At 39.0% G+C, this 9,544-nt stretch overlaps 1 non-coding gene across 1 annotated transcript; it reads right to left on the reverse strand.

Moving 5' to 3' along the window:
• Positions 1-5,770: 5,770 nt before the first annotated feature.
• Positions 5,771-5,876, reverse strand: LOC140854888 (small nucleolar RNA R71). Its single transcript, XR_012137982.1, has one exon. It is a non-coding gene; the product is annotated as a small nucleolar RNA R71 (small nucleolar RNA).
• Between the last annotated feature and the right edge of the window lie 3,668 nt (positions 5,877-9,544).

The following is a 9,544-nucleotide window of genomic DNA, read 5'->3' on the forward strand; positions in this document are numbered from 1 at the left end:
GAAAACTCTCTGAAAGGGGATGAAACACATTGAAGAAGATAACCTTTTTGGTTGCAGCAGCCTTGTAAATTCTATCGATAGGATTTTTTTTTGATTTGAACCCCTTCTCCACCAGATCTAAAACTCATCTTTTGAGATCTGGAAGCACACTTGATGAAGCCTCTAAAATAAAAAAAATAGGATCTGAAACTCTTCTTGGGCGGCCAAAAGGGGGCGCTCAAAACAGAGGCATGCAAAAGAGGCAGTGCTGGTTCCTTTCTTTCCTTTTTGGGTTGGCAGCCAAAAAACCCTAGGTTTCTTGGTTCTAGGGTATGGAGAAGACCAGAGAGAGGGAGAAAGGAAGGAAGAGAGAGAGAGTTCTGAGAGAAAATAATTTGATTGATTGAATCCTTCATACAAATCCTAAATACAAAGGTATTTATACAAGATCAATGTGACCCAACCACAAAACTCCCTTGGCAAACTTGATATGAGATTTGTGCTAACTCAAAACTATGTACACCCATGATTTGAACAAATCTCATCTATCTAGGACTTAAATCTAGTCTAAAAAAAGTTAGTCCCTCAAGACCCAAAATTTTTGGACCTCAAGACTCGAAAGGCTGATATTCTTTCATCCTAGGACCCAAACTAGTCCTAGAAACCCCATGAGCATCTCATGGACTTTGGACCTTGGCCTTAGTCTTGATCTTCTGAGCTTTGGGAGCACCACATGAGGCCCAATATGTATGAATAGTTAAATCAATCAAATCATTTTCTCCCTGAACTTTCTCTCTCTTCCTCTCTCTCTTTCTCTCTGGTTGCCACCCCCTAAGGTGAAGAGACCCTAGCCACCATCATCAAGGAGCAAGGAGAATCCCTAGTCTAGCTGCCCAAGGTTTCCTAATCCTGCTAGGATTACTTACTACTTTATTTCTATTTGCTGATGCCTCTCTTTTGAGTCTTAAGACTTGGTTGCTGGTTCCAGACCTTTTCCAAGACCCCAAGACATAGTGTTTCTAGTTTGAAGCCCAGACGAAGGATCAGCAAAGAGTTGAAGAAGTTTGAAGACTTCTTGGTGCCAGAAGAATTCAGCAGCAGCATCTTGTTCTTCTTCAACATATTTCATCCCCTTCCAGTGAATTTTCTTCATTGATCTCCTGGTGGGAGGTACTCCACACATCTAAAAATATGGCACAATAGTTGGTATCAGAGCCCATATTGCATGGAGGGAAAATGAGACGTCAGAAGGTGAAGATCTTCAAAGGCTAAAATTTCAGCAAAATCCTTATCAAGGTATTTCTCAAATCCCTTGGATTTTCTATTGTGATTTGATTTGGATTCAGCCATGGCAAGCAACATGAAGGTCGATTTTGAGAAGTTTGATGGGAAAGAAAATTTTTCTATATGAAAAGTTAGGGTTGAAGATCTCTTGGTTCAGACAGATCTAGATTAAACGTTGGAGGAGAAGCTTGAAGGGATGTCAGATCGTCAATGGATGTCCTTAGAGAAAAAGGCTTATTCGGTGATTAGAGGGTGTTTGGCAAATGTGGCTCTCTATTCGATGTTAGAGGAGAAGACTCCAAAGGATTTGTGATCGAAGTTACACATCATGTATATAAAAAAAATATGTGCAATAAGCTGATGTTGAAGAAGAGACTGTACAGCCTTCAGATGCAGGAAGGCGAAGATATCTTGGGTCACATCTAGAGGTTTGACCAGATGTGTAATGAGTTGCTGAACATTGGGGTAAAGATGGAGGAGGAAGATAGATCCCTATTATTGCTATGCTCGCTGTCCCCTTCCTATGATCCATTGGTGACGACGCTATTGTATGGCAAGGAGACTCTAGAGTATGAAGACATGGTCTCGGTGCTGTGCTCCAATGAACAGCGGAAAAAGATGACCAAGGATGGAGCTCCCCAGGAGGGTTTGGCTATGGGGGAGAGGTCAGGAAGAGAAAAAGAAAGAGGTAAGTCAAGGGGACAATCAAAATCTCAGAAGAATAGTAGCAAGCAAGAGGCTCGGTGCTACAAGTGCAATGAGATCAGACACTTCAAGCGAGATTGCCCACAGTGGAAGAGCAAGAAGGGAGACAAGGGAGGATCTAAGGTACTAAATATGGTGGCTGATCAGGAGGTGGAGGATGACCTCTTGGTGGTATCTGATGGTCACAGGCGATACACAGATGTATGGACCCTGGATTCAGTCTATTCACATCACTACATCCCAAACCGATCTTGGTTCGTGACATACACCAAGATTGATGAGGGGATTGTGACACTTGGAGATGATCACCCATGCAAGATTGCTGGTATAGGGAGCATTCGAGTGAGGATGTTTGATAGAATGGTACAGACTCTCACAAATATGAAGCACATCCCAGAATTGAAGAAAAATTTGATGTCACTAGGCTATTTGGAGAGGAGCGGCTTCAGCTTCAGCAGTCGTGCCAGAAGTGGAGTCTTAAACATCTCTAATAGAACCATGATGGTGATGAGAGGTAGAAGGATAGAGAATAATCTCTATAGGTTGGAAGGATCTGTGGTGATCAGAGAATCTGATGCAGCAAGCTGCAGTGTAGGATCAGGGGGCTCATCGATTGTGGCACTACCGTCTGGGCCACATGGGTGATCATGGGATGAAGGAACTGAGCAAGCATGGTCTGATTCCAGATCTGGATGGAGATATTTCAGAGGTATGTGAGCCATACCAGATGAAAAAATAGAGGAGAGTGCAGTTCACTAATAGTTTAGCCCGCAGTGCAGCCCTATTGGAACTAGTCCATTCTGATGTGTGGGGACCGGCCCTGGTTTCAGTAAGAAAAGGGGTGAGATACTTCTTGACCTTTATAGATAATTTTTCGAGGAAGATATGGGTCTACTTCATGAAGGAGAAATCAGAAGTCTTCACCAAATTCAAGGTGTGAAAAGCTGAGGTGGAGAAGGAGACAGATCGGAGCTTGAAGTGTCTGTAGTCCGATAATGGTAAAGAGTACACCAGCAGAGAGTTTTATATTTTTTATGAGGAGTGCGGCATCAAAAGATACTTCTCGGTGAGAGAGATTCCTCAGTAAAATGAGGTGGTCAAGAGGATCAACAGAATCTTTTTGGAAAAGGCACGATGCATGACGCTGCAAGCAGGGCTTCCTAAGGCATTCTGGATTGATACAGTAGATGCAGCCTACTATTTGGTGAATCAATCACCTCACACAAGATTAGATGGTGGTATTCCAGAGGAAAAATGGTCTGGAAGGAGGATTGGGTTGAGCCATCTAAGGGTGATTGGGTGCACGGTGATAAACACTTAATTTAAGTCATTTAAAGCAGAAAATTATAGTTAATTTATTTTATTTATTAAGAATTTGATGCTTCTTTTTATGTTTTACAGGAAAGGTGATAGCCGATATAAAGAGTCCGATTTGTAGATCAAAAAGATTCAAGTTTGAAGAAAACTGGACTTAAAATAAAATTTAAATAAAAGAAGGATGCATACAGTATTATAGAAAATGAAGATACTATGTAAGGAACCAAAAGGATATAGATGTCATTGTAAAGAAACAAAAGTTTCTTTTTGGAATAAAAAAGGAGTGTTAGCGCAGAAGGAACGCGTGGCAGCGAACACGCGGGCGTGAGGCGGGCGGACGTGCAAGTGGGCGCGCGGCAAGGCAGACACAGTGGCAAACAGAACAGAGGGATCTTAAAATAAAAGAAAAAAATTTAATACTTGGAAATATTTCAAGAGGAAGAATTTATATTTTCTTTATCTGCTTGTGATCTTTTTATCTCATCCATTCATCTTTTAGTCCTTAGTATTTTATTTAGTCTCACATCGAAAAATCATGTAAAACTTCTCCCTCCTAATACCTATAAAAAGGCTTTTGTACTCCCATTGGAAGGGGAGCCCAGAAATTCTTCTAGAGCCTTGCATAGAGGAAGAGAAAGGGACTATTCCATGAGCAGCTAGGCTAGCAGTCTCGAAAGTGGAGAAAAAATTTTGTAACGACACAGAGTGATTTATTGTTCTAACTTTCTTGTATTTCTTTATATGCAATAAAGATTATACTTTTTATTTAAATCATCATGAGTTCTTTATTTGCTCTCTTTCATGTGCTTTTATTTATGCTTTCTTGTTAGATTAATATTAGGAACAACTTTTACTTTTCAGAGATGCATCGTGATCTACGGGTACGGGATGTGTCGAGGAAAGAAGAGTTGTTTACCTAGTACTTTCTGGAGACACGCCGTGATCTACGGGTATGGGGTGTGTCGAGGAAAGATAGGTATTTTTTCTAAGATTAATCGTATCTATTTAATTAAAAAAAGAGATACAACTCTGCTAGTACAAAATTAATTCAAAACTCCCAAGCTCTTTATTTTCTAATTACATCAATTTTAAGATAATTTATGTTCTAAATCAAAACAACGCTTCTTTCTTTTATTTTGTAATCTCAACTTAGTCCAAGGTCCCTGAGGATACGATCTCGACTCATCCTACCTATGTAGTGAGTAAAGTTATTTTTGGTGCTATCAATGACTACGCATCAAATTTTGGCATCGTTGCCAGGGATCTTGACATAGTTGAATTAAAAAAAAAAATCACTGACATTTTATAACACTTAACTAAAATAGCGTAACCTCAAATATAAAAATTTCTAACTTGATTGGATACCTTATTTCTTTGCATTGCATCTCCATAATTAACTTTAAGGGCATAACCCATTAACTAAGATAAGGTGGGAATTTGATCACCCTTCCTTGGCCCACAAATCATTCCCTTCCATTTGCATAACCTAGACCTTAATCTAAAATTAATTAGACGTTGACCCCTAAGGATTTCGAGCTCATTAGGACAAGTGACCCTGAGAGTTGAACCAGGTTAGACTTGGTCAGCTAGCTGGTGTCTAGGCAAGTGGTTTGCGGGACGACTGGACCCGAAGGAAGGTGATTTTTAATTAGTTCCGTTCGCTGACCTGGCCAATTTAATTGGTGTCTAAGAAAAGCAATGGGGGGACTCCCACCAACCTTACACTTACCTGGCCAGTTGGTTGGTCAAGCTCTGACTTGGAGGGCTTGAAGGCTAACTACAGTTAGGAGCTGTCTAGAACTAGGGTAACTTTAGGATAGAGAGTCCACTGCGTGCTAACTTGATGGTAATTAAAATCTAACCACAACTAATTCTTCTATTAGTTTTAGGACTTCTTAGGATCTCTTCTTTAGAACTCTTTTCTCTCTTCTCTTCTCCTTTTAATAAAATAATAATAATAATAATAATCCTTAACAGACTAGGATAGTCCTACATAGACCTTTTAGTTGCATGTTAGGTCGACGATCACTAAAACTCGAATTGCAACCATTAGACGAAGAATTAGAAAAGACTCTTAGGACTATCCGAGTTAGAAACATGGCTATATCTGGTGAGGCTAATCCTCCACGCTCATTGAGAGAATATTTCACTCCATCCTCGTATACCTACTCTCCATGCATTCAAGCACCTCCAGTAGAAGCTACCCAATATGAGATTAAGTCTAGCATTATTCAAATGTTGCCATCATTCTATGGACTTAGTAACGAGGACCCATACAAACACTTGGATGAATTTCTTGAAATTTATTCCACAGTAAAAATCTAAAACTTCTCTGATGATGCCCTTAGGTTGAAACTGTTTCCTTTCTCACTAAAAGACAAAGCCAAGCATTGGTTAAACTCCTTAAACCCTATAACCATTTCAACTTGGGAACATCTTCAGAGAGAATTTCTTAAGAAATACTTTTCAATTGGAAAAACAAATCAAATTAGAAAAGCTATCACTAGTTTTTCCCAATTGGAGGGTGAACTTTTTCATGAGACATAAGAAAGGTTAAGGGACCTCATTCATAAATGTCCACACCATGCTGTCCTTAAATGGCAACTTTGTCAGTATTTTTATGATGGTCTATCGGAGAAACACCGACAAATGGTTGATGCATCATGTGATAGGACGTTCATGCTAAAGAGTGAGGATGAAGTCGGACAGCTCTTTGAAACACTTAGTGAGAATTTCCTACATCATATGTCTGCCACCTCTAGAGAACAACCCATGCTTCAACAAAAAAGAAGTGAAATTTATCAGATTGGAAACATCATGGATATCCACAGTAAGGTAGATGAACTATCTCAAAAATTAGATCGTCTTCTAAATACTGGACAATCCTCGATTCTACCTAATCCAATCCAAGAAGTTTGTGCATTGTGTGCAAATCCGAACTATTTTGTTAGTGAATGCCCAGCCGCACCTCAATTTTCTGAGTTTATGCACAAGCAGGTTCAGCAAGCTCAAGTTCAACAAGCTCGTAGACCAGAAAATGATCCATATGCGAACACTTATAACCCCGACTGGAGATACCATCCAAATTTTTCCTGGAGACCACAACCAGTGGTTGGCCCTGTCGTACCTCGACCTCAATATCAGGACCCAACATATAGGCATGGACCATACCATCAATTTCAAAATGCTCCTTAACCGTCTACTACTGGTCACAGCTCAGCTTTTGAGGAAAAAGTTTTGAAAGTACTAGAACGATTAGAAGTCAACACTCAGATCTTTAACTCCCACACACAATCCATTGCTAAGCTAGAGACCCAAATAGGTCAACTAGCGACTGCATTCAGTAGGAGGGAAGGAGAAAAATTACCTAGCCAACCCGAGAGCAACCTAAGAGGGCAATTTGTGATTGAGAGTTCTAATACCCCAGAAACTTTTTCTGAACACGCCAAATCAATCATGACTCTGAGAAGTGGGAATGTCATTGAACACACTAGTAAAACCAATGAGACCGACCCTAAGCCTCTAATCGAAGTCAAATCAACCAAGAACAAGGAGGACCTTAAAATAGAGAATGAACCAACTACATCGGAATCATCTTACTTGCCTAAAGCTCCATTTTCGGATGCCCTGAAAGCCCTTATTCCTACAGATAAGAAGGGAGGAAGACTCGACGAGATGTTGGAATTGTTTAAGCAAGTCCAAATTAATCTCCTCCTTCTAGATGCAATCAATAGGTCCCTGCTTATGCCAAATTTTTGAAAAATTTGTGCACCCAAAAATATAAATCTAGATCATAAATCCCAAAAAAAGTATGCCTCACTGAACAGGCTAGTTCTGTCTTCCAGCATGCCACTCCTCCAAAACTTAAGGACTTAGGAGCCCCCATCATTTCCTGTGTTATAGGAAATTATCACATTGAAAAAGCTCTTCTGAACTTAGGGGCAAGTGTGAATCTTTTACCTAGTTCGGTGTATGAACTTTTTGGATTCGGAGAGCTGAAACCCACGTCAGTCACACTACAATTAGCCGACAGATCAATTAAGGAACCACGTGGAATGCTTGAGGATGTCTTGGTCAAGGTAGATGAGTTTTACTTTCCAGTTGATTTTCTAGTTCTCGACATGAAACTAAGTGACAATCCAAGACAAATTCCCATCATCTTAGGATGACCCTTCCTAGCTACGACAAATGCATGCATTAATTGTAGGACAGGAGTCATGGACGTATCGTTTGGGAATAAGAAACTGAGACTGAATGTGTTTGATGCTTCCCAAGGATCATCAATGAATAGTTGCTTCGAAGTAGATACACTAGAAGATATTATAAAAGATGCAACACCCATAATTCTAGCACCAGACCCCTTAGATACTTGCTTGGCTCACTTTGAAGTGTATGACTTTAAGGGATATATGAAAGAAGTTAACACCTTGTTGGATATACCACATGATAAAACCACTCCTCCATGGATAATCAAGTATGAGCCATTGCCCACATTAGCCAGTACACCAATAGTCCCGTCTTTAGAATCACCACCTACGTTAGAATTGAAACCCCTTTCTGCTACGCTCAAGTATGTATGACGTCTGGCTGAAGACGTAAAACTAAGCACTTATTGGGAGGCAACCCAACGATTTTATTTTTTTTTTTACTTTACTATAGTTGTAGAAATTTAGAACAAGAGCCTATTAATCAATGAAGCTATCTTCAACTTCCGAAGCAAAATTATCCCAGGTGCACTCTCTCCTTTTATTTTCTTTGCTTTCCTACTCCATTAAGGATAATGTAGATTAAGTTGGGAGGGAAAGAAATTAATCAAATCCTCGAGTATAGTCAGAAATAATTAGTTTTGTGTATCTGAATTTTATTTTGATTAAGAGTCAATTAGGCATCCTAATCAATGAAGAATTTTATTTTGGTTAAGAGTCAATTAGGCATCCTAATCAATGAATGATGATAATTTTAGAAATACTGAAGAATAAATTATTAAAAAAATCTAATGAATGGTAGGATCTAGACTCGACCAAATTTTAAGAGTGATTCTACAACCCTCTTCTTACTGATCTCAATAAAGAATCTACTTCATGAGAGATTGGGTGGAAAGGTCGAGGTATGCAAAAAAATTTTTTAAAATTTTTTTAAAAAAAATATTGGTTTCCTACTATGTAACCGGACACCTTTGCCTAAGTAAGTATTGTGGTTCACGTAAAAAGGTAGGCAATGTTAAAAAAAAAAATAATAGATAATAAGGAGACTAAATTGCAAGAAGATAATAAACCTCTCTCACATTAAGTTAGAGGATTTAAAGAGTAAAGTGGGGAGTTGGTGAAAGAAAAGCTCTTGAAATTTTTTTAGTTAATACTCAGCCACTAATTGGGTCAAATTGATAATCCAATGAAGTATCTCTTTAATGGTCTGATCAGGTATCATCTACCTTTTGGGATGTCTAACCTAACTTTTTATTCAAGACCGAGTCGGTACACAATACTGATATATCTATTTTACTCGAAGACGAACAAAATTCAAGTGGGGGGGTGTGATAAACACTTAATTTAAGTCATTTAAAGTAGAAAATTATAGTTAATTTATTTTATTTATTAAGAATTTGATGCTTCTTTTTATATTTTACAGAAAAGGTGATCGTCGATACAAAGAGTTCGATTCGTAGATCAAAAAGACTCAAGTTTGAAGAAAATTGGACTTAAAATAAAATTTAAATAAAAGAAGGATGCATACGGTATTATAGAAAATAAAGATACTATGTAAGGAATCAAAAGGATATAGACGTCATTGTAAAGAAATAAAAGTTTCTTTTTGGAATAAAAAAAGAGCATTAGCACGGAAGGAACGCGCGGCAGCGAACACGCGGGCGCGAGGCGAGCGGATGTGTAGGCGGGCGCACGGCAGCGGGCGCGGCAAGGCGGGCGCGCAGGTTCGCAGGGAGTTTGGCAAGGCGGACACAGTGGCAACAGAACAGAGGGATCTTAAAATAAAAGGAAAAAATTTAATACTTGAAAATATTTCAAGAGGAAGAATTTGTATTTTCTTTATCTGCTTGTGATCTTTCTATCTCATCTATTCATCTTTTAGTCCTTAGTATTTTCTTTAGTCCCACATCAAAAAATCATGTAAAACTTCTCCCTTCTAATACCTATAAAAAGGCTTTTGTACTCCCATTGGAAGGGGAGCCCAGAAATTCTTCTAGAACCTTGCATAGAGGAAGAGAAAGGGACTATTCTATGAGCAGCTAGGCTAGCAGTCT

This window comes from Elaeis guineensis, chromosome 1, assembly GCF_000442705.2.
Source record: "Elaeis guineensis isolate ETL-2024a chromosome 1, EG11, whole genome shotgun sequence".
In the NCBI taxonomy this organism is placed as follows: domain Eukaryota; kingdom Viridiplantae; phylum Streptophyta; class Magnoliopsida; order Arecales; family Arecaceae; genus Elaeis; species Elaeis guineensis.